A 25,846-nucleotide genomic window follows, 5' to 3' on the forward strand; every position below is an offset into this window, starting at 1 on the left:
CCAGATGTAGTAGCAAAACATGGAAAAAGAAATCCAAAACAAATCTGATAAATTCCTTTCAAAGTCCTTGGTATGGGGGATCCCTGGGTGGCACAGCGGTTTGGCACCTGCCTTTGGCCCAGGGCGCGATCCTGGAGACCCGGAATCGAGTCCCACGTCGGACTCTCAGTGCATGGAGCCTGCTTCTCCCTCTGCCCATGTCTCTGCCTCTCTCTCTCTCTCTCTCTCTCTCTCTGTGTGACTATCATAAATAAATAAAAATTAAAAAAAAAAAGTCCTTGGTATGATGCAACACAGATAAAATGCATTCTTAAATGCTAAAAATCTTGATAAATGATTTTATCACAAAATTAGATTAAAAATACTAACATTTCCAACCTGACAGATTTTCTCCTTCACTGTGTTGTACACTGATTTGTTATGATTTCAAATCCACTTGCTTAGGACCTAAGTAAAGTTGTTTTGATCTAAGGGTGAATTTGTTTTTTTTTGAGGAATCTGCATTGGGATACTATCGACATTTGTTGTTGTTGATGAGCACTTCCTAGCTCAACTGCTGACTGGCACCCCTGGGGATTTACTGATAAAATCAGTTGGAAGAACATCTATGACATAATAGACATTTAAACTTTAAATACCAAGAATCTGTGAGGACTTATCAAGAAAGTTTGGTGTTGGTAAGGCTACCCTTTGCTAATCTAAATTTGCTCTCTGAAGATCTCAAGATTTGCTCCTGCTGTGGCCACACTACTCTTTGGTCAGCAATGGTGTTAAACCATGCAGCAGTCTCCAGAAGAGGGATAGCTGTCCTTGCCTTGGCAAGGACATAGGCAGCGTGTACATCATGTAATGGTCCACAGAGTAATAAACTTCAGAGCAACCCACTTTGCTGCCAACACTGGTACCATCGCTCACTAGCCACATGCCCCAGAAGTAAGGAACTAAGCCAGCAGCTGATACCCAAGTTTTTGTTGGAAGGACTGACTGTACCAAAATCCAATTCATAGAAAGGTACAGCAATTAAATTGTAATTGATCTAGCATTGGTTTGGCATAGGTTCTTTATGGCTAATTAAGAGACATTATCCTGTATTCTATTGGCTTGTGAAAAATTTAAATTATAATTCCTGCAGTGAACCTGTGTTAAATTACTGGCAAAGACAATCTTAGTCTCTGAGCATAATTTGCCTCAAACAAAACACTGTGCCTTATGTAATGACCCACTTAGTTGAAAATAATGGAAAATTGGGGCCATAAATCCTATAATCTATTTTACTCAAACAAATGACCTAAAACTTTCCCTTTTCTTTGGAGTGTGGAACTGTTTCTCATTTAAATCTTCCAAAAATAAATAAATAAATAAATAAATAAATAAATAAATAAATAAATAAATAAATAAATAAATCAAGGGAGCTAAATACATCTAGTTTGAATTTTCAATATAATGTTCCTAAACATGTCAGAAACATTTACCATGTACATGACTGCCTTCAGTGGTAAGTATACTAAAACCGGAACAATATACAGAAGATCAGCATAGCTTTTTGTCAAAATAACAAGAAAGTACATGACACATTCCAGAGGTTTCTTTGAAACTTCAAAAACCTTTTCCTAACTCAATGAAAGATTTAGAAAACAAAACAAAGACAGGTACCAACTATTTCTTGAAAAGTAGCTTCAAATCACTGAGGGATGGTGAGGTCTTTCATTCCGCCTACACCTGATCTAGGGAAGATCAAGTGAAATTCTGGTGAACTCCCTAACCCTATAATTGCATGAATGGGTTAAGATTGCTGGTAAAGTCCTAAGTAGAAAAGGCATTGGACTGACAGTCAGAAACACAGTTGTGAGTCCAGATCAGCCACAAGTAATATGATCTTAAACATGCCACTTTACTCAACCAGACCAGGTCCTTCATCCATAAAATAAAGTAGAGGATTCCAAAATTCTAGGAGTCTCAATTTCAACCCCCTCTTTACTCCAAATGCCTCCCAAACTTTAAAACTTACAGATAATTCCCACTTCCAATCATTAATATAGTAGAAAGTCTAAATGATCCACATAAAGGCAGAATTTCAGCATCCAAAGAGACTTGCAAACCTGGGTAGCTCCTACTTGTATTAGTGGGGAAACTTCCTTTTTATTGCATCATGAAGGCAGAGGTCAGCCTGCGCCACTTTACAGATTTCCACCTCTCCCATAATTACCAAACTTCCTCTCAAACCCACCAACATAGAATTTGCATAGCTGAGGGATATAATGAGGCTATGGTTCTTCACTTTAAAATATGAATCAGGGATGCTGGATGGCTCGATTGGTTGGTTAAGCTTCCAGCTCAGGTCTGATCTCAGGGTCTTGGGATCCTGGGATTGAGCCCCGCATCTGCTTGGGATTCCCTCTCTCCCTCTTTGCAACCACCTCCCTGCCCCTACCATGCGTGCTCTCTCTCAAATAAAAAAGTCTTTAAAAATGTATATATGAGGGGCACCTGGGTGGCTCAGTTGGTTAAGTGTCTGCCTTCAACTCAGGTCATGATACCAGGGTCCTGGGATAGAGCCCTGCATCAAAGCCTGGTTCTCCCTCTCCCCATGCTGCTCCTGCTGATTGTGCTCTCTTTGCATCAAATAAATACATAAAATCTTAAAAAAAAAAAAATGATGATTTAAAGGCTATAGGTTTTGTGCCCCTTGTCTCAACTCCAAGGGCTATTTGAATGACAATCATAACCTTTGTTGCATGATACAGACCTGTATACGGTTTCTAATTACAATCTTGATTAGGGATGAAAATAACAGATTTTGTAACACCTGAAACTTTGATCTTAAAACAACTCTTTTGATCTAAGAATACAGAAGGCTGAATGGGGAATTATTGTTTGATAGGTATAGAGTTTCAATGTTGTAAAATGAAGAGTTCTAGAGATGGAAGGTGGTGATGGTTATATAATATTACCAACAAACTACACCTTTAAAAATAGCTAAGATGGAGGATCCCTGGGTGGCTCAGTGGTTTAGCACCCGCCTTCGGCCCAGAGTGTGATCCTGGAGTCCCGGGATCGAGTCCCACATTGGGCTCGCTGCATAGAGCCTGCTTCTTCCTCTGCCTGTGTCTCTGCCTCTCTCTCTCTCTCTCTCTCCCTCCCTCCCTCCCTCCCTGTGTCTCTCATGAATAAAATAAAATCTTTGTTAAAAAAATTGTTAAGATAGTAAATTTTATGTTTTATTTACCATAATAAAAAATACTGGAAGACAACAGATATCCAGGACTCCCAGATGGCGTCAGTGGTACCAGTGAAGAGGAAACTCATGGATGTTAAAATAGGGAAGCTGTGAAGCTGTAAAGCTGGATACTGATGCAGGATTTTGTTCCTAAAGGCACTTGTTGGGGAGGGTCTCAAGGGGGTTACTACCAATATTACAAGTATGTCAATGTAAAGAAAGGGAGCACTGCTGGACTTCCTACAATGCTGGCAGCTTATATGCTGTTCAACTATTGCGCCTTTCTTAAAAGGAATTCAAACATGAGTGGCTAAGCCAGTACCACTGAAGAGGGTCCTGTATGGAGGGTGGCCTGGCACCCCTTCTTGAGGAGCTAGATCATTGCTGAATCCTTTCTTATCCTAATTGAGAATTAACACTCAATAAAAGATGACTGGTACAAAAATAAATATATTGGAAACTTTAAAAAGAATCCCCTCCCACAAATATGACTTTTATAATATCTGCATAGGGGGATCCCTGGGTGGCGCAGTGGTTTAGCGCCTGCCTTTGGCCAGGGGCGCGATCCTGGAGACCCGGGATCGAATCCCATGTCGGGCTCCCGGTGCATGGAGCCTGCTTCTCCCTCTGCCTGTGTCTCTGCCTCTCTCTCTCTCTCTCTCTGTGTGTGACTATCATAAATAAATAAAAATTAAAAAAAAAAAGTTTATAATATCTGCATAGGAATGACATTCTATTAAATACCATTCAAAACAAGAAAAGAAACCAAGTCTAGTAGCCATAAGCTTGAGTCAGGCAATCTTAAGGCTTAAGAGAAAATCTTAGGACTTAGTGGAAAGCCAAAGGCAAGAGTCAACAAAACAATGCCAAGTACCAAAACTTAAAAGTTTTAAAAGAGGTACTGTTGGGACACCTGAGTGGCTCAGCAGTTGAGCGCCTGCCTTCGGCCCAGGGCATAATCCTGGAGTCCCAGGATCGAGCCCCACATCAGGCTCCCTGCATGGAGCCTGCTTCTCTCTCTGCCTGTGTCTCTGCCTCCCTCTCTTTCCGTTTCTCTCATGAATAAATAAAATCTTAAAAAAAAAAAAAAAAAAAAGAAAGAAAGAAAGGTACTGTTATAGCTGGCCTAATGGGGTAGATGCACAAAGATGGTAAAGGTTGACCATTCCTGACCCCTTCTTTAACCTCCCTACTAGATAGAGGATGTTTTTCTATGGGAACACTTCTCAAAATAGAATTTGCTTTGCATATATCATTTCATAAAGTTATTGATCATTGCCTAGGATGAGACATGGAGACAGAGGATTATAATTTCCACTGCCCAATCTTCATACCTCTGTTGTTAAGTGGATAGAAGCTTGAAAAGAACACTCTTTAAAAAAAAAAAAAAAAAAAAATAGAGAGTGGATCTGGAAACCATACGTAGGAGAACAGGGCTAACTATTTCTCCAGGCTGTTTTGAGCCTAAGGCTCTATTTCTTACACAGCATTTCATCCACCAGGTGTAGGCAGGCAAAGTCTTGATTCAGGAATTTAAAAATAAACAATAAAAAATATCTCTGGAAAAATACACACGAAAGGAGGAGACCTGAGTGGCCTGGGGTGCAGCGATAACTTTCTTCTCATTGTATACTCTTTTGTGCCTTTTTGGATTTTGTTCCATGTCCTTATGTTTCTTTTTCTTTTTTTTTTTTTTTTAAATATTTTATTTATTTTTTTACGACAGACATAGAGAGAGAGAGAGAGAGGCAGAGACACAGGCAGAGGGAGAAGCAGGCTCCATGCAGGGAACCTGATATGGGACTTGATCCCAGGTCTCCAGGATCAGGCCCTGGGCCAAAGGCAGGGGCTAAACCACTGCGCCACCCAGGGATCTCCCCATGTCCTTATGTTTCTTACTCAAAAGTTAATTTCAAATGTTTAAAAATGAAAATAATTTTACTAAAATAAGACTCACAGTAAGTTTATCTTAGGAACCAAGTTATAAACTCTTGCTTTTAAATAAATCAGTACTCTAATTGTCAAAGTTTTCATAGTATTTTATGACAATTATTTTTAATAATTGCTTTTGGATAAGCTATTTTAATTCTTAAATTTTTTAAGCATGAAAGTTTTATCCTGTAATATTTTAGAAGTTAGTTCTGTCAAAGCTTGTATTTTCTTCCAACCATTTATAAAATAACTATGCCCTACTATAATATCCTCTTTGTTACATGTCTTATTAAAGGGAGCTACAAACCCACAAACAAAAATAGCTAATCAAAGACGAATCTTATGTTACTTATTTCATTATGCAAATATGCAAAAACTTACTGGATTGTATTCTCTACTAAGTTTACACCAAAAAAATATTTTGAATGTACCCCTTTTGATATTTCTGATTTTTCTAATAGGTGCTTATTACCATGTTTACTTTTGAAGTTCCAAGATAAACCACTAAATGTAAGAGGAAACCTCAAGATGGCATAATGTCCTGTAATGACTACCCGCAATACTTGATAATGAAATGCCCTGTACCTTCAATTCTTTATTATTCCATTACACAAAAGTTTACAATACAAAACACAGCATAAGGAGGTAGTTTCATTTGGACATAAAAACTAGTACACCAAAATGAGGACTATTCAATCATTTCCAAAGGCCCAAGTGAAAACAAGTCCCAAGACTGAACAATAGGGTAATAACTGACAAGCTGTAAAAATTAAAGAAAATTAAGAAATAGTCACATTTCTAAAGTCTTTTATGTATGGTAAGGAAAAGATACATTCAAGAATTTGCCTCATTTCTAGTATTATAAGTGTATCTCCCTTCTGTCATAAGTCAGAGAATTGGAAGTGAAGTAAGACGCATTTAAATTTCCACCCATGGTGATGGAATGTTCCTTCAACCTCTGCATTATTCAGCAAGGTGTAAATATTTTTGTCTTCACAATGTCCCATTCTTTCCTTTCTAATCTCAAAGCCACTGCCTTACTTCATTTGCTTAACTTGTTGTCTCTTTGCCAACACTTTCTCCATGACAACATTCTTCACACCGCCAATCTCAGACACATCTAATTATGCCTCATCAGTTAAAATAAGTGCCCCAGAATAAAATCTAATTTTCCTAAAATAGCACCTAAGGCCTTTATGATCTAGTGCTCTCAACCTTACCTTTCCTGTTTCTTCTCCCACCACGTTTATCCTATAGACCTATATGCCTCTCTATCAAGTTGGGTCTGTAATTCACCCTATTTCAACATTTGAAAGATCCTCTAAAACTCAACTCAAATGTCAACCTCCTTTATTAATTGCTTCTCTCAATGGGATAAACATTTCCCTTCTCTTTGCCCCCCCTGCACTTCCTTTAAATTGCTGCATAGCTCTCAAGCTAGTGCTGGAGCCAAGTACAGAAGTGCCTCTCCTCCCCTATACTTCTTGTCTGGTTCATGTGTTCTCTTAAAATGCTGAAAACATATTAAATCATCCAAGTTATATGGACCTCTGTTCTCTAGAAGCTTTCATTCTAGTAAAGGAATATAAGAATACATATATTTATTTAAAATAAAATTAGGGAATAAATTTTATGGTATATGAATTATATCGTTAAAAAATAACATTAGGGTAGTAAGCAGTATGAAATTTAAAGATAATTCTTTCATCTACTTCCTCAGCAGGAAACTCTTTGATGAGGGATCCCTGGGTGGCTCAGCAATTTAGCGCCTGCCTTCGGCCCAGGGTGTGATCCTGGAGTCCCAGGATGGAGTCCCACGTCGGGTTCCCCGCATGGAGCCTGCTTCTCCCTCTGCCTGTGTGTCTGCCTCTCTCTCTCTCGTGTCTCTCATGAATGAATAAATAAATAAAATTTTTTTTTTAAAAAAAGGAAACTCTTTGATGAAAATAATAATGTTTTTTAAGAAGGTAAATATCCGTGCAGCCCCGGTGGCGCAGCGGTTTAGTGCCGCCTGCAGCCCAGGGAGTGATCCTGGAGACCCAAGATCGAGTGTCGGGCTCTCTGCATGGAGCCTGCTTCTCCCTCTGCCTGTGTCTCTGCCTCTCTCTTTCTCTCTGTGTCTCTATGAATAAATAAAAAATCTTAAAAAAAAAAAAAAAGAAGAAGGAGGTAAATATCCTGGTTGGTCTAAAAAAATTAATAGGAATTGAGTTCTCCATATTTTTTAAATTATAGATATGGAAAAAAAAGCTATCTTTATTGACTTAAGATCTAATAAACTTATTTATAAACTGGTTTCTGTTCTCTGAAACTCACAGAAATGATCATCTGAGAGCTTTCTTTTGCATTATCTAGGCCATCTCAATGAAATTGAGAATTAAAAAAATTAAACTCACGTATGACTTGCTGAGGATAGGATCACAAACTGCGTTCTGATTTCTACCTGAACGATCTAAGTATCTTAACTCTGCCTTTCAGTGAACCAAGCTAAACCAGGTTTAGTGTGGTTAAGTCTGGCTTCATCAACTTTCAACTGGAAAAGCAGTTCCATTACAGAAATAAGGTCCATATAAGTTGTTTCAGTTACTTTAGTGCACACATATTTTTCCTAATACCTTTTTTAAAAATTGAGATATAATTCACATACCATAAAATGCACTCTTTGTATAATTCTGTGGTTTTTAGTATATTCACAATGCTATGCAACCATCAACACTATCTAGTTCTGGAACTTTATCATCTCACAGGGAAACCCAGTACCCATTAAGCAGTCACTCCCTATTCCCCCTACCCTCCAGGCCCTGGTAACACTAATCTGCTTTCTGGATATACCTATTCTGTGCATTTCATCTAAATGAAACCAAACCATATGTGGCCTTTCATATTTGGCTTCTTTCATTTAACAATGTTTTCAAGGTTCATCCATTTTTTAGAATGTAACTAACTCACTCCCTTCCTTTCTTTGACTGAATTCCACTGCATGGTCTACCACATTAACCCATTAATCAATTGATAGAACTGTTTCCACTTTAAGATTATGAAGAATAATGCTGCTATGAACATTAGTGTATAAGTGTTTTGTGTGAACAGTAGGTTTTCACTTCTCCCAAGTATATACCTAGAAGTAGAATTTCTGGGTCATAATGGTAACTAAATGTTACTATTTTTAACCATTAAACCGTATTAACTTTTTGAGGAACAGCCAAACTGTTCTATTTTACAGTCACACACACATTTCAAAGGACAGTAACAAGAGTTTCACATTTTGATTAAAAGCAAATTGTGCTATTTCTAGAAAAAAAGAATTCCTTTGGGACCAAGTGTCTTTCGAAGTTAAAGTAAACTTAAGGTTTTACACGACAGATTGAATCCCTTCAAAGAAGATAAACAGCAAGAGATCAAAACCTTACTACAGTAAAGTTTATTCTAGTCAAAGAAATTAAATATGCAAATATTTAAAAGTGAAAGAGGAAAATAATGACAACTATCAAGTTTATATATAGTAAGGATAACGATATTTCTACTCACAGCAACTTCCTACTCAGTATCTCCAAGTGGATGTTTAATACACATTTTAAACTTAATAGGTCTCAAACTGAACTCCTATTTCCTTTGCCCCCCAAACTTGTTCCTCCTGCAAACTTCTGCCTAGACACCAAACCTTGTGCTCAAGTTTGACTCACATATACCACACACCCCAGTTGGCAAATCCTATTGTCTATATCATCCAAATGTATCCAGAATCCCATCACATCTCACCACCTGTACCAGATATGTCATCTCTCACCAAGATTATTGTACCGATATGGCATAGTGTCAAAACGCAGCCAAAATAATCCTTCGAAAAACTATGTCAGATCATGTCCTACCTTTTCAAAGTCATCCAAAAACTTCCCAATACCCATCCCTCATTCTGATTCATTCATGCCAGATACTCTTGGGCCTCAGGGCTTTTTCCCTCTTCCTGCCACGATCTTCCCCTCTTATCACATACCTTCTTCAAGTCTTTGCTCATGTCACCTTCTCAGTGAAAGCTTTGCATGACCACTCTATTTAAATTTGCCTTCCACCCAAACACTCCCTTTATTTTAATTCCCAGCTCTGTATCTCTCCATAACATTTACACCAATACAATACATACTTTACTTGTTTGTTTCTATTTACATCCAAGACCAACTCCACCAGGACAGGCGAGGTCTTCTGTTTTGCTAACTGAATTCCCAAAACTTAGACATGGCCTGGCCCTTAATAGGTGCTCAATAAATATTTGCTAAATGAATAAATGAACAAATAAAAGAAAACAAAGTTGCTTAGAAGAGTTGAACAGAAATCAGAAATATTTACAAGGAACTAAATATAGTAAACATGGAAGGGGAGTGGAAAAACACCATTTTTTGAAAAATAAGCCATTATGTTTCCAAAGTTTGCTTTAGAAAAAATTGCTATCCTTGCTTATTTCATTGTTTTCAGAAAGGATCTACCCATTGTCTATTGCCAAGGGCCCTTAGATTCTGAAGAACTAAAACTCTGGGGGTTCTGGAGTCTGAATGTCCTTTTCTCAACTGCCACATATACACAGAGCCAAGGACTTTATGGTCTTGGCCTTCTAATATCTATTATCCATAGTCTCAAAACCTTCACAAAGAAACAATCATAGGTTTCTCAGTCATCTTCCAAGTAAAACCACTTGGATCTTAAGATGATCTATCCCAACCCCTACATAATTTATAAGTAAACCAAAGTGAGAAAGAAAGAAAGAGACTTGCTCAGAATATCTTGAACACTTACACTAAGTGATAAGCATTACAAAATCGAAGAATTCAGACCTTTGGAACAAATCCTCTAAAATCCAAAACCAGACACTATTAACAAAAATTAAGTAGAAATGATTATATTTCATAATATCAACAAATCTATCTATACATTAGATTGAAGAGATTTAACAGAGCCATTAGCAGAATTATATTCTGATATTCAGCAAAGTAAATGATGGATGAACTTGGATTTTTAAAAAAGGCACACCTTCTCCCAAAAGGAGCCTCTTGTTGTTGAGTTTTGGAAATGATGAAAATTTCTATGTTTTTATTATGATTTTATTTATTTATTCATGAGAGACACAGAGAAAGAGGCAGAGGGAGAAGCAGGCTCCATGCAAGGAGCCTGATGTAGGACTCAATCCCAGGACTCCAGGATCACACCCTGAACCGAAGGCAGACACTTAACCACTGAGCCACCCAGGTGTCCCTGATGAGAATTTCCAAAGTCCTTTTCCAAGTACCAACTTTCCTAAGCATTACTTCAAAATAACAATATTAGGATGTTTCTATGATAGTCATTTTCATGTGGTTCATAAGGAGCACTATTAAAATCTACATGACCAGGGTGCCTGGGTGGCTGAGTTGGCTGAGCAGCCAACTCTGACTCTTGGTTTCAGTGTGGCTCTTGATGTCAGGGTTGTGAGTCTGGGCCCACACTAGGCTCCATGGAGCCTACTTAAAAAAATAAAACAACAAAAAAAACTACATGCCCTTCACCACCACTTTCTCCCAAATATATATATCTTATATATGTGTATGTATATATTATATATATATATACATACATACATACACATATATATATAATTCCCTGCAATATTCTAATATACCCTAAAAGGAAGTGTGTCCTTGGCACTATTACCCATAAGAGTATATTGTAGCCTTCAAGTGCCTTACATGAGAAGAGACTGTGAACCACTATTACAAACTATCTCCAATCATACTACAGAAAAAATATTATTTTCATGGACAGTAATGCCTTGCCAAGAACTCTTTTCATAGCCTGTACCTAGTGAAATCCTATCCTGCCTTTCATGGCCCACCCTTGTCCTCGTTGTGGGAGATTTTTTTTCTGACCACTCGATCTGTGGGGCTTCTTTCTTGAGGAGATGACCTAGAGCCTGTGTTATCTGTACCTGACATTCAGCATTCAGCACACTGGGTAAGTAAGATCTTTTGTGTTGTCATAGTAGCTGTTGCCGACCTTTTCTACGTTTTACTGGAATGTAGAGTCAGAATCCAAGGAATTATGTAACTGATATTCCTATGGGGATTTTCTGGAAGGCAAAACATAATTCTCTTACATATGAAAGGGAAGAGTCAGAGGTCCTTAAAGAGTGATTGGTTTAGAATACACAGCACAACCATCACTGAAATGCAATTTAAGACGCTTTTGATTATACCAAAACAATGATTCCTAACCTGTTAAGGTAATAAAGGTCAAAATAGGTTTTAAAAGCCAAAACCACTCTCCAATTGTAGGTATTAAATAGCTCAAGAGGATACACGCATTCAAAACTATTAATACAAATATGAGAGGTACAGTACTCATTTGGTCCTCAGAGTACACTTGGTGTACACAGCAAACTGAAATTCTCCCAAGACCTCAGACTGGCACATGGTTGACTTTTATTATGCTGTAGACATGGAATATTATTACCATGTTAAAAAGTACTATTATCTAAAAATATTTAGGAACAAGCAAAATATAGACAAACAACTAACACATCCCCCATCCGCTCAACTGCAACCACCCTAGAACCTCAGCATAAAACCCTTCTGTAAAGTCAATCCCTTCTCCCGTGAAGCAGTATATTTTAAGTAACATGAAACAATTCACTGTTTCAATTATAAACTTTTGTGGTTTTAAATTAACAAATAATATAGCAAAAGGAACAAAGAAATGAATATTTTAGGTAAAACTAAATGGCAAATATTTGAAGGTCTATCTCATATATACTTCCTGATCCTACTGAAATTTCAATCCTATTTATTTTTTAAAAAGGTGATGATGAGGGGATCCCTGGGTGGCGCAGCGGTTTGGTGCCTGCCTTTGGCCCAGGGCGGGATCCTGGAGACTCGGGATCGAATCCTACGTCGGGCTCCCGGTGCATGGAGCCTGCTTCTCTCTCTGCCTCTCTCTCTCTCTCTGTGACTATCATAAATAAATAAAAAATAAAAAAAAAAAAAGGTGATGATGAAATAGCTAAACAAAAAACTACCAGTATTTTCCAGCAGAGGCATAAATACTTTTCCAAACTTGGTTCAATTCTTTTGTGCAGTCACCAACAAGAACGAGCTTAAATAAATGAGCAGTATAGCATCCCATTTAAAGGAATTAGCCGCGGGATCAAGCTTATCAACTTATGATCTTGGGCAAGTTACTTAACTAAATTTCAGATAGTTTATGTAAAGTGCTTAATATAACCCTTGGCAGGTTTTAAGGGCCAAGAAAATGGTTACTGATTAATTATATATAACAAAGATATCATCATAATTTCAAAGCTTTCTTTAAATTCATATTGTTGAAGTTCCTTCCTGTTTGGCTTTGACAAGCCTATTCCAGGTGTCATAAAGTTCCACTGACCTATACCTGGTTCTGTGACCTCTAGTTCTAACCGTAACTACTACCACTGGCAGTCTCCGGCAGTTAGGAAAAACATGACAAAACAGGAGGCCACTGCAAAACAACAAAACCCACTTTGAAATAATGAAATCACTCAAGCAGGAATAATTGCCTTAAGAAACAGAGACAAAGTAAAAGGGCAAGAGCAAAAAACACTATGAAAGTATTCAAATACTCTTAAAACCCTTACCTCCAGTTAAACAAATGATTTGATTTTAGGACCAAATTTTATTTTATATTTTTTTTCGGACCAAATTTTAAACAATATTATTGTTGTCTGCAGAAGCCATCAATAACCTAAACCACTAATGAAATATCTCATTAAAATGATTTTGACTTTTTAAAAAAAAGATTTTATTACAGAGAGAGAAAGAGCACAAGTAGGGGGAGCTGCAGTCGCAGAGGGAAAAGCTGGCTCCCCACTCAGCAGGGAGCCTGATGGGGCTCAATTCCAGAATTGTTGGATCATACCTGAACCAAAGGCAGATGTTTAACCGACTGAGCCACGCAGGCACCTCTTCTTTACCGCTTTTGATTTAATAATGATTTCATGATTGCTAGACTATTATTTAATATAAAGTCTCAACTTCTTCAAGTTTCTTCTTTCCCAACAAGTGGTGAATTAGTTCTTTATCATGTGTTTAGGCCTCCTGCTGGAAAGTATAATTAAAATTAAGAAAAAGAAAAAAACAACAATTCCACTTGGTACTAAGATCCTGTCAAATTCTTCAGTGTGAGTCTGGTTTCTCCAGTAGCCAGCTGAGAGTTCTGTAACAACATGGGGCTGTTCAACTTGATGCTGGCCATTCAGTAGATGGCACTCTTCCCTTTGAGCCCAAATTAAACAAGCTCAAAGAAGCATGTTCTGTGACAGTCAGGTGTGATACAAAACAGGGTTCTCTCTACAAAGCACTTAACTGATAGTCACGATCCCTCCAGAATTGCATTCATCAAAAGCTGATGGTCCAACCAGACACTTTTTATAGAGCCCAGTGTAATTCAAATTATAAAACCTCAAACACAATAAAATCACCTAACTCAAGTGATTACCAAGTAAACAGCTTCTCAAAGCCTTCGCTATGTCAAGCAGAGACACTGTTCTTATTCAGGTAATAAAATGTTCCTTTCCTACTACATTCTGCTCTAGAGGTGACAGTCTTTCAGTGGCTAGTGACCAATTCATTGTCTATCTAGTATTTCATTAAAGTATTTAATGATAATAGTTTAAGAACTATGATTTTTTTCATTATCAACATTCACTGAGACAAGAGAAGTCTTTCATAATACTTTCAACTTTTGGATAAAAATAAATTCTGATACCCACTTAAAGAGAAACATCCTAACACAACACTACTGTAGATTTAGTTTTGCAAAAAAGTATTTAAATATGGATTTCTGATATATTAATAATATGTATTTTAACTTTAATGCATAATGGCTCCCAACTATTACATGATAAGTAAGGTTTCTCACACATACTTGTTTCAAGATCTTTTTTTGAAATTAAAAAAAAAAATAGTGGTGGAGAGTGATGGAAGGAAATTCCTTTCAGTGCACCTTTCAGCTGAAAGCCAAACTTCTCAGCAATCAGATAGGAATCACCTTGAAGGGGACGCGTGGGTAGCTCGGTGGTTGCGCGGCTGCCTTTGGCCCAGGGTGTGATCCTGGGATCAGAGATCCAGTCCCACATTGGGCTCCCTGCAGGAAGGCTGCTTCTCCCTCTGCCTACGTCTCTGCCCCTCTCTCTCTCTCTGTCTCTCATGAATAAATACATAAAATCTTAAAAAAAAAAAAAAAAAAAAAAGGAATCACCTTGAAAATTCCACCTTTCTCTGGCAATAAAAGTCATAGGAGGAAGGAAAGTGAAAAGAACATGGTTTTAAAATTTACAAAAAAATAAAAATAAAAAAGTTGGGAATGCGGACAATGTATCAACTTCATTGCCAATCTCTCCCCCCTTTTCACTCTTCCCTACACTGCTTGTCCTATGCACTTAAGCGCATTCACAACTCCAAATGAACTGTGACTGTCACCATTCCCCAACCTCTTCCTTAGATATTAAGAAAGGTTGCCCTTATAGAATCTTTTCACGTACTAGTAAGACAAATGAGATTAGAAGTGACAATGCAGCTAACAGTTACTGGCTCTAATTTCTGAAGATTAAAAATAGAGCGTTCTGGGATCCCTGGGTGGCGCAGCTGTTTGGCGCCTGCCTTTGGCCCAGGGCGCAATCCTGGAGACCCGGGATCGAATCCCACGTCGGGCTCCCGGTGCATGGAGCCTGCTCCTCCCTCTGCGTGTGTCTCTGCCTCTCTCTCTCTCTCTCTCTCTCTCTCTCTCTGTGTGACTATCGTAAATAAATAAATATTAAAAAAAAAAAAAAAATAGAGCGTTCTTGAAAGAGTCCCTGGGAAGGACTTGATCCCAAAATATATTTCTTCAGACATACCAAGTAAGCCTAATTATCTTCTCCATAAGAATACTGAGTAAACTTTTTTTTTTTTTTTTTGTATGGCATTTAGTCATTCCAGCAGATCAAAAGATGACAGGATGAGAATACTGTATGGAAAAAGGAAAAAGGAAATGCTGTCCTTGTACAGGATAACTGAGCCATTGTGGAAAAACGTCACAGAAACACTGCTGACGGTGACAAATTAAAGGCATACACCAAGCCCCAAGATACTGAAAAACTCAGCACTTCTCCAACCTGATTGCCTTCTACATTGTTCAAATTCCAGCTCCCCTAGCAGGTAACCCACAACAGCCTGGGAGCAGAATTAAACTGTCTCCTGAACAGTCCTTTTCTCTTCCGAAGAGGTAAAGGGATGGGGGAGTAAAAAACTTACAAGAACACATTTAAATGAGTATGAAAGGGAGCCAAAAGAATAAAGTAACAATTTTATGTATGTCACCTGGAGTTAGATTTCCATCTTGTTTAATCAACTGCTTGCCTTAATGTCTACTTGCCTTAATTCACCTTGTAAGCATTAAAATTCAAAGTTTTATTAATATAGGCAGTGTACTTCTTGAGACATTGGTTTTAAGAATGTTATGTCATTTGCCCTTAAACTTCCAAAAGGTGTTTTAACGCCTGCCTAGCTAGTTGTGAGAAATCTTTATTGTATGGAAATCATGTATGTCTACTGCAGAAAAAGTGAATTTCATCACCCCAGGTTCAAACTGTAGTCTTATTTGAGAAGGCAATCTTAAATGCTAGTTAATGTACTGCCTATACACCAATATCCTCAGGCCAGGTTTTGGACAATTTGAAACAAAGAGATTTCAAAGTTCATCTTATATCAGGGAGGTCTATTTCCAATTATGCTTTAACTCCAACTTTTAAAAACAAATTAAGGGGATCCCGGAGTGGCTCAGTGGTTTAGCGCCTGCCTTCAGCCCAGGGTGTGATCCTAGAGACCCGGGCTCCCTGCATGGAGCCTGCTTTTCCCTCTGCCTGTGTCTCTGCCCCTTTCTCTCTCTGTCTCTCTCATGAATAAATAAATTTTTTTAAAAAAATTAAGTATATGGTGGCAATGCAGATCAGTTTGACATCAGGTTAAAGTTGAATTTAGATCTAAATGCGTTATAAAGATGTAACTATACATCAAAGCCTATACAGTAACAGTTTAGCTTTGGCATAGTCAGAAACAAGTCTATACTGTCTTCCTAACAAGAAATATATACCTTTTGTGATCATGGTACTAGTTTTTGGGTTATGCTAGGTAACATTGAAAGCCATATTCATTCTTTAAGGTTTCTAGGATACTCCTCATTAAATTGCTCCTTCAGTGTAGTAAGCAATGTCCTAGAAACCTGAAAGATTATTAATGCACCTTTTCAAAGATATCCAACAAAAATTAGTTTAAGGAAACAAGAGACTGATTCTTATTATTTGTACCATCATTTAAGGCTTTATGGTAAGTTAAACAGTATCATCTTAACATTCAAATATGTGTTCAACTGTGCAATTAACTTAATTTTGAAGTGTATTTTGAAACTTGTTCATACATTAAAAAAAATCAACATTAAAATGCACATGAAAAAAGAGCCCACAAGTCTTTCTTTCTGCAACACTTAATTTTAATTAACATAATTTTCAGTTAAAATTGTTCAATGCATACTGTTGATACTCAAATTATTTATTGCATGAATGCCAGATGAATAATTTTTAACTTTACATGAAAGGAAGAGCATCCCTCAAGTAGGATAGTTACATACGTGTGTCCATAACCAGCTACTGCTAGAAGGAAAAAATAAATTCATCTAGTTATTATATATGAGGGATAGATAAAAGATTATAGGTTTTCTTTCAAGCCACAGTCAATGAAAGACTTCTAACCTGTATGATATAAAGGATTCTGAATATATACAACCCATTACAGTAAAAATTTGAGATTGTTTTGGCTTTTGGCCAACAGAGGTTACTTAGTCACTTGCAGAACCCGAAAGACCTCATAACAATATCATCTGTAAGTATACTGGAATGGACCCCGAGATCAAATGATAAAGCATTTAACAGAGAAGACATGAAAGAAAGTATCAGGGCACTCATTTTGAACCTCAGTGACATAACATAGTCTACAACTCAATTTTAAATAAGGTGCCCATGTTTAAAAGAAAGAATAGCATTCTAAGTAGACATTTTAAATTTTTTCTATTCAAAGTCTACACATTTAGTAATTCCAAAGGATTTGGAAACAGCATTGAATATTAATTCTAGACAAAAAAATTAGTATTTATTTATATGAGAAACAGATAAGTAACCTGTGTCTTCAATACAGCTTGGGCTTTCTTAATTCAACATATGCAAGTTTTTTAACATTTTTTCCTAACATATTTCACTAAACTGTCAACAAAAGGTTTCAGTTCTCTACAATAATAATTCTAAACATTACTTAAACCAGCTAATTTAGATTGTAATTTATTTGCCTAACTTAACTACATTGGTGAAGCAGCAACACACAGTTCCATGAGGAATGTAAATGACAAAGTATAAGCCACAAGTTATGTCTGAAGGCTAATTTTAGGAGGCAACTCAGGTGAACCTTAGAACAAATTTAAGTTAAAATCCATCTTAGGTTGATATGATGTTGATAATCAGAAGATCAGCCCCACTGATTTGGTGTAAAACCAGAATCTCTCCAAGGGTAATAGTGCCTGTTGGGTCTAACATAGATGGCAAGCTTTAAAAAAAAAAAAAAAGGCCTTTAACATCTTTAATAATTAAAAAGACAACCTACTCTAGCCCAAATATAGTATCTTAGTGAAACTTTTTTTTCTTAAGATTTTATTTATTTATTCATGAGAGCCACACACACACACACAGAGAGAGAGGCAGAGACACAGGCAGAGGGAGAGGCAGGCTCTATGCAGGGAGCCTGACATGGGACTCCATCCCAGGACTTCAGGATCAAGCCCTGGGCTCAAGGCAGTGCTACACTGCTGAGCCACCCAAGCTGCCCTAGCCTAGTGAAATTTATCAAAAGAGAATCCTCTTTCAAAGTCAAAAGGTGGGGATCCCTGGGTGGCGCAGCGGTTTGACGCCTGCCTTTGGCCCAGGGCGCGATCCTGGAGATCCGGGATCGAATCCCACATCGGGCTCCCGGTGCATGGAGCCTGCTTCTCCCTCTGCCTGTGTCTCTGCCTCTCTCTCTCTCTCTCTGTGACTATCATAAATAAATAAAAATTTAAAAAAAAAAAAAAGTCAAAAGGTGATTCTACTTAAAGCAGATTTATCACCACCCTTCATATTTAAACAACCTATTAGTTGTATTAATACAGAAAGGTGTGGCTAAAGAAGACAAGGGCACCCCTGTAGTCTTGGGAATACTCCGAAGACTTTTCACTGATTTCTAACTACTACTGCAAGTATACTAGCAAGGCCCACTAGTTACATGGGCTCACTCTAGATGGAGTCAGACTGAGTTCAGTACCAGCCTGTGGTACCTAGTACCTATACTCCTTGGGCAAAACACTTAACCTGTGTCTCTGTTTAGTCGCTGGGTTGTGAGGAGTAAGTAAATTAAATCACATAAACCGGGCAGCCCCAGTGGCTTAGCAGTTTGGTGCCGCCTTGGGCCCAGGGCATGATCCTGGAGTCCCGGGATCGAGTCCCACATCAGGCTCCCTGCATGGAGCCCGCTTCTCCCTCTGCCTGTGTCTCTGCCTCTCTCTCTCTGTGTCTCTCACGAATAAATAAAATCTTAAAAAAAAAAAAAATCACATAAAATCTGCCTGGCACAGAGGTAGAGCAAATAAATATTGGTTGTTACAAATATTTGCTTAGTCTTCACTTGCTACATAGCATGATAGATATAACCACCTTCTGAAGACTCATTTTATATACTAAAGATGAAGCATTCATATTCTAAAACACTTTGCTTGAAACAACTCAGAGTTCTGATATTATCATTCCCCAATACTCTACAAACTTAATTTGTTCAGAGTTGAGTTTCTACGCTTTTATGGGATTTCTTCCCTTAACAGAAGTCCTTCTATACCCTGATGACACAAGTCAGTGCTGCTCAATACTGCTAAACAACTGCTTTGCCAAAGAACAGATTAAACAGCTAACAACCTGTATAGGTTAAAGTATAACAAAAACAGACGTGATACACCTACATCAGGAAGCCTCATAACTGCAGAAGTTGACCCCCACCCTGAGTCTAGATTTCAGGAGTGTGTGTGTGTAGCAGCTGATGCTGACGCTATGTCGTCTTAGTCTCAAAAGACATTTTGGTTTTTACAAAGACCATATCCACATCTTAAACATCACTGAGTAAGTGCGCATTCTTCCCAGTATAGCATTACTGAAAAATGGGGTTAGAAGTAGAAAAGTGTACATTTTTTTCATTTTTTAGAATGTAAAACATATTTTGGAAATACAATCCTTCTATCATGCGAAATAAGTATTTCCCAGGTGTCTTATGATCACCTGTCATGTCAAATGTTTACCAATAAACATGTTATCATACATGTAAAAAGCCACAACATAACTGAATGCCTCATAACCAATACGTTTAAATTAAGAGATAAGTTACATTTAACATTCAAAATTGATACACCACTTTTTTTTTTTTCTTTAAAAACAGCTATTACCAACATGCCAGCATTTGAGGTCAGTTTTAAGAGTGACCTCTTTGGCCAGGGCGCCTGGGTGGCTCCCAGTCAGGTAAGCATATGCCTTCGGCTCAGGTCATGATCCCAGGGTCCCAGGATAGAGCCTCCTATCTGGCTCCCTGCTCAGCGGGGAGCTTGCTTCTCCCTCACGCACTAGCCCTCCTACCCTCCTCCCCGCCCCCCCCCCCACTCCCGCTCAAACTCTCGCTAGCTCTCAAATAAATAAAATCCTTAAAAAGAAAAAAAAGAAAAAGTGAACTCTGGGATGATAAAAAGAGCGAACTCTATGAAAAGATGAAAAGTTAAATGCAACAAAAGTGGCCATTTTTTTTTTTCCGGCCCTCCCTCTGCAAAATTAATCTGCTCAATTTAAGCAAAGGAAAATGAGTTGGAGGGCAATTACAATGCAATCAAGATCTGGATACAAAAAACTTTACACGTATGCTCCAAAAGTAACCCTATAAATGAGTTGGTACCATACCTTAATTACACATTTTTAAATAGTCAAGCATCTTAATTTAATGACCAGTTACCCTGCGCTCTTATTTTTCTTTTTAACAACGCTCTCTTTACAAGTCTTCTGAAGCCCAGATTAGGACATACCAAGCATTATGTAGAGGCACTTCACTCCAAGAAAAGCAACCGTTCTCATACTGACTGCTAAATCTGAAATGTTGGGATCCCTGGGTGGCGCAGCGGTTTGGCGCCTGCCTTTGGCTCAGGGCGCAATCCTGGAGACTCGGGATCGAATCCCACGTCGGGCTCCCGGTGCATGGAGCCTGCTTCTCCCTCTGCCTGTGTCTCTGCCTCTCTCTCTCTCTCTGAGTGTGACTATCGTAAATAAATAAATTAAAAAGATAAAAATAAAAAAATAAATCTGAAATGTTGTATGAGATAACGTAAACACGCACACACGTTTATGTCGCTGGTTCCAACTCCCAGAATCTTCTCAACTCCTTCATCACACTTGCATATAATCCCAACTCAGAGCCTCCCGGTTAAGTTCTATTTCTCTTCTTACCACTTCAGCGGTCCGTTGCCACAGCACATGTGCCAAAGAAATTAGTGGTTTTTACTACGCTCCCATTTTGAGCCGACACCTACTTGCAATTAAATCTCTGCAACAAAAAAGTTCACCTGAGGCCATTCTTGCCAATTTAATAGAGGCCTGGCTGATTCTACCTGTGTCTGAGGTCTTGCCTCAGTCCCGACAGCATTACCTCCAAAGCGGCTGGCTGTGCCCCAAACACCAGCAGAGCGGACCCGCTGCCAACTCTGCCTGTCACCCCGGGCAGGCGGGAAGCACCACCTTAACGTGCAAGCTTCTGCAGGGGCGTGCGCGCGCGCTGGGCGGATGGGGACGCGGATCACACCAGAGAGAGGGGGCCGCACACTTTTCGGCTCGCCGAAAGGAGTTTTTTTTAATGGGGGAAAACAAAAACCAACAACCCTTCCCTTCCCTCCACCTTTTCCAAGCGCCGCAACCTCGGGGGCACACCTTCAGAGCTGAAGGCCCCCGGGTCACCGACGCTCCAACGAGCTCTCCGCTTGCAGAACACTCTGCCCCCTCGAGGGAAACCAGAGGAGGCCCAAGAGTCGGGCCCACCCCGAGACGCCCGCAGGCCCTCCCCCGCAGGTCCACCCCCTCCGAGCAGCCCGAGGCTCCCATTCCCGCGCCCCGGGGAGAGACAAGTTCACCTGAGGCCGCGGGGACAGCCAATAGGAAGTGCCCTCGGCCCCGCGAGCCGCCGCGCTCCCCGCCCCCGCGCGACCCCCTGAGGGGTCCCGCCGCCGGGCCGCGCGGGCGCCAGCCGTCCCCGCCGGGAGGAGGGGCTCGACGACGGCGCCTTCCCTCTCCTCGGGATTACCTCGCGGCTCGCCTCGCGCGGCGGGCTTTGTGCTTCCCTTCCTCCTCCTCCGCGGCCGCCGGGGCTGCAGCCGCTGCCCGATCCGCCGCGAACGCCTCTCAAGCGCCGCTCCGCTCCCGGGGGAGGGCAGGAGGCGAGGGGGCGTGAGGAGGGAGGGACCTGGGCGCCGAGCCCTCCGTAGCAGGAAGCGGCGACACCTGGGCCGCGATGCCTCTAGCTCTCCGTCACTGTTTTAAAAAAAAAAAAATCACCTAAACCCCCTTCCTTCCCCTCCCGCCCCTCGCCCTGGCGACCGTTACCGGCGGGCCGCTCGCGCTCTGGCGGGACTGGCCGAGCGCCCCCGGAGCGTCCTCTGGCCCCGCCCCCGAGCCCCGCCCCCGAGCCCCGCCCCCGAGCCCCGCCCTCAGGGCCCAGGCGCCCCTGGCTCCGCCCCTCGCAGCCCCCGAACGCCCCTGGTCCCGCCCCTTGGGCCCCCCGAGCGTCCTAGCCCCGCCCCCCGGAATCACAGGACTCCCGGCCCCGCCTCCTCGAGGCCCCGCCCCTCGCGGCCCCTCGCGCCCCCTCGCGCCCCTCGCGAGCCTTGGCTCCGCCCGCGGCCGCCCCCTCCCCGCCCGCCTGCACCGCGTCCGTGTAGCGGCGGCCGCGAGGACCTACGGGCCGGCGGGGCCTTTGGGGAGGGCCTGGCGCTGGGCGGCTGCCTGGCACCTCGTCAACGTCCTCCTCCGGCGGTGCAGTTCCGATCCGTGGCGTCCCCTGAGGGTCGGAGGGGGAACTAGCCCCGACGGAAACCCGACTACCAGGAGGAGGAGGAGGAGGAGAGACGCCTCGCAAACGTCGCCCGCCCTACCCTGGGCGCCCTCCGCGTCCCGAGGCCGCGCCGCAGCTTTGCGAGCACCTCGGCCGCCGACTCTGGCCGCCGGGTCCTGGGGGGAGGCCCGGCGGAGCCTCAGCCTCTGCACGCCCCCGTCCGAGGGGCCTAGGCTCTCAGCATTCCTGCCTGTTGGGCGCTTCCTCCGCCTCCTCACCTCCGCGGAGGAGCAGGGCAGGGGCCCTCTGGGTCCTGCTCCACTAGGACCAGTGGGGGGGTCTTCACCCCTACTCCGGCTCCTGGCTTGGGGACCTCATGAGAGCTGGCTCGTTGGAGGGGCAGAGTCGAGGGAGGCAGCACCAGCTTTCAACATGAATTCGGCGCTGGGTAAACTTTGCCGCACGCAATAGCAGGGATGCGGGTCCATCCACAGGTGACCCTGAGCCCCCCCCCCCCCCCCGTCGCCCAGATGCATTCTTACCCCAGCCTATCCTCGACACAGACCTGCCGGCGCTGCACACCTTCCTCTGCCACCCACGATTTGAACATCCTTCCCGCACACGTGTCCTCCACGGACACGAATCCACTCGCAAGCACACCCCTCCAAGCGCCATTCTGGTTATTCATGGTCCCCAGAGTCGACCCCACCCTACCAAACAGAACAAACTTCACTCCCCACCCTTATCTCCCTTGGTTTCCAAGGCACTGGCGGCAGTCCACTTCATTTCCTTCCTCCTCTGCAGACTCTTCTCTTCCCCCTCAAATACTTCATGCCATCCCCCTCATCTTCATCCCCTCCCTCTTCCCTAAAAATGTGCTAATTAAAATGTAGTTTCCTCTTCCCACATATGAAGTGTGGAAAATGAATCTTGTGTTGGCACAAACTGTGATTTCATTTATCCTCATTTTCTCTCTCCACTGGACTAAGGCTATAGAAATTCCAGTCTACCACCATCTCCCATCTGCTCAAAATCTAACCATGCCTTATGATTTTTAAATACCCGTAAAGGATCCAGGGAAGGCTTCCTGGCTTTGGGGAGAAAATATTTAGAAAATGCTCAGCCTGTCATTTTATTTGGTCTTTAAAAACATCTGCAGTATTTGAGAGAGAGATTGGGAGTGGCTGGATGGGGTTTGGTGTTTTTTGTTTTTTGTTTTGTGTTTATAAAGCAAAAAATGAACAGCTTTTGCATGCATCAAGATTAGCCTTTTTATGAATAGCAAAAAAAAAAAGTATGTTAAGAGCACTTATCAGACAATAGTCTCCACTATATAGAGCATTTGCCAGTCACAAATCTAAACATCCCCCCCCCAAGATAAATTAGCATAATCCATTTTAAGCATGTCTGATGAGCAGTCTTTTCCACGATCATTCCCTTTCCCACAGTATCTGGACAAAATGGATAAAAGACCGGCTTACCCGCGGAAGATGCAAGGCTTTCCTGGGTCCGGGGTAGTAGACGTGTGTGTCTTCTGTAGGTGTGGATTCTGCAGTGCTGCACTGGAACCCACTGCAGCCTCAGACCCGCGGCGGCGGCGGCGGCGGCAGCCACAGCAGCCCAGCCGCAGCAGCTTCTCCAATGCTGAGTAGTAAAGTGTGTGACTTAGTAGAGGCTCCCCAGTTACCATTAGGCGCTTGCTTATTAAAAAAAAAAAAAAAAAAAAAAGAGGCGGAATCTTTCTTAAAGGAATGGGTTTTGTTTCTCTTCTCTACTATTGCTTCATAAGAAGCAGAGGCAGGGACTTTTTGGGACTGAGTATAGCTGTGGGAGGTTAAGGTTAAAATTAACCAAATGATGGAGGGGACTGATTTAGTGTGAATCAATGAAATGCTGTAAACGCACATTAGTTTTAAAGAGCCCTGCTGACTCCAAACATTGGGGTCCATGGCAAAAAATAAAGCAGTGTGCCTGGAAACCGGTTAGTATTTTGGGCTAGTATTTCATTTCCAATCATTGCACTAAAATGATACCCAATTAGAGGAGGTTGCTAGCATTTAATACAAGAATTTGAAAAGATTTATAAAATAAAACTCATTCATGTGACTGGGAGCAATGAAATCAAGCCTTTTAACACTTATAAGCATACCTGGAATTTCAGTGAATGTTGGTATCAGAAAATATATTATTGACAGATGTCAATGTGTATTCATGTTATAAAAATCACGATATTTATTGAAAAACTGAAAAATCTAAAATAATTCGAGACAATAATAGCAGAGCACTATTCCATTTCAGTGGCAATTCAAAAATCAGCAGAATTAAGAAATTATAAGTAGATTAACTTACTTTAAATGCACGTGAATCTACTATTTACACTGTTAAAATGTAATGTGCCCATACAGGAGGAACTTGATAGTCTGCGTTATAACTTTAAATTTTATTCAATAATTAATATTCCTTGACTTAAGCACCGAACAGCTATGATTATTTTCTTCATGGGTAAATGTAGAGGTGTGGTCTCAAAATACCAATAGAGAAGAATATGGAAAATGTTTTGCGATTGATGTTGTTTGCAGGGCCTTTGTTAACTACACGTGTGATCTCGAGCTAATATGTAAACTTTTGGTCCTTAGTTGCTTGTTTTGTACAATGATGACGTTGGATTGAAATGCTCCTTTAGCATTCCAAAATTCTATGATTTTATAACATTTACATGCTTATATTTTTGTTATTTAATGCAAGTATGTCTCATTCTAAATTACTTTTCATGAAAACTTGGAATGAAAATAAATCTTTATTTTAAAGAATTTGTTATTAACTGCCATTTTGGAAATTAATTTGCAGACCGAGTAATCATTTTTGTAAAATGAATAAACTTAATTTTGTCTGACTTAAGATTTTTGTACCTATGACCAGTTTTCCTGAAGCAGGACCCTACTATATTGCTAAGAATATGGATTGAGTGGGGTACATAACATTTAATAATAATGAATGCATTTAAAAACTGAGCATTGGGCAGCCCCGGTGGTGCAGCGGTTTGACGGCACCTGCAGCCAGGGTGTGATCCTGGAGATCTGGGATCGAGTCCCATGTCGGGCTTCCTGCATGGAGCCTGCTTCTTCCTCTGCATGTGTCTCTGCCTCTCTCTCTTTCTCTCTCTCTCTCTGAATAAATAAATAAATCTTTAAAAAAATAAAAACTGAGCATCACTGGATGGTAGAGTTGGAACAGAGTCTAGAGCTCACTAAAATTTTATAAATGGAAAAAATGGAAACCCAGAGAAAATGACAACAGAGTTAAGGACAGAGCTGGGGTTTACTCTAACTCTCCACTCTTCACCACACAAGGCAAATAAACAACACGTATGAACATACACACAGTTTCACATACCCACATTGGGGACTCAGCAGGATCTGTCACAACAAAAAACAGTAGTTTCATTCAGTGACACTATTTGTGTACATGTATTATAAACTAAAGAATATCAAGTACTTACAATGTGTGCAAATATTACCAC

General features: G+C 40.8%; 1 protein-coding gene and 1 long non-coding RNA gene across 9 annotated transcripts in view; one reads left to right on the forward strand and one right to left on the reverse strand.

The window, feature by feature from the left end:
- Positions 1–23,992, reverse strand: part of ADD3 (adducin 3) — a 124,166-nt gene extending 100,174 nt beyond the window's left edge. For 2 of the 8 annotated variants that reach the window (XM_072805375.1, XM_072805367.1), the window contains exon 1: positions 21,580–21,902. The gene's annotated coding sequence lies outside the window, so the exon portion shown is untranslated. Of the gene's footprint in view, positions 1–20,314; positions 20,543–21,579; positions 21,903–22,868; positions 23,012–23,807 lie in introns of those variants that run through there. The other 6 variants (XM_072805369.1, XM_072805365.1, XM_072805374.1 and 3 more) reach the window with 6 other exon arrangements.
- Positions 22,181–25,142, forward strand: LOC140620889 (uncharacterized). Its single transcript, XR_012020616.1, has 2 exons — positions 22,181–22,820; positions 23,775–25,142. It is a non-coding gene; the product is annotated as an uncharacterized lncRNA (long non-coding RNA).
- The last annotated feature ends 704 nt before the right edge of the window (positions 25,143–25,846 follow it).

The sequence above is a fragment of the Canis lupus genome, chromosome 29 (assembly GCF_048164855.1).
Source record: "Canis lupus baileyi chromosome 29, mCanLup2.hap1, whole genome shotgun sequence".
Classification (NCBI taxonomy): domain Eukaryota; kingdom Metazoa; phylum Chordata; class Mammalia; order Carnivora; family Canidae; genus Canis; species Canis lupus.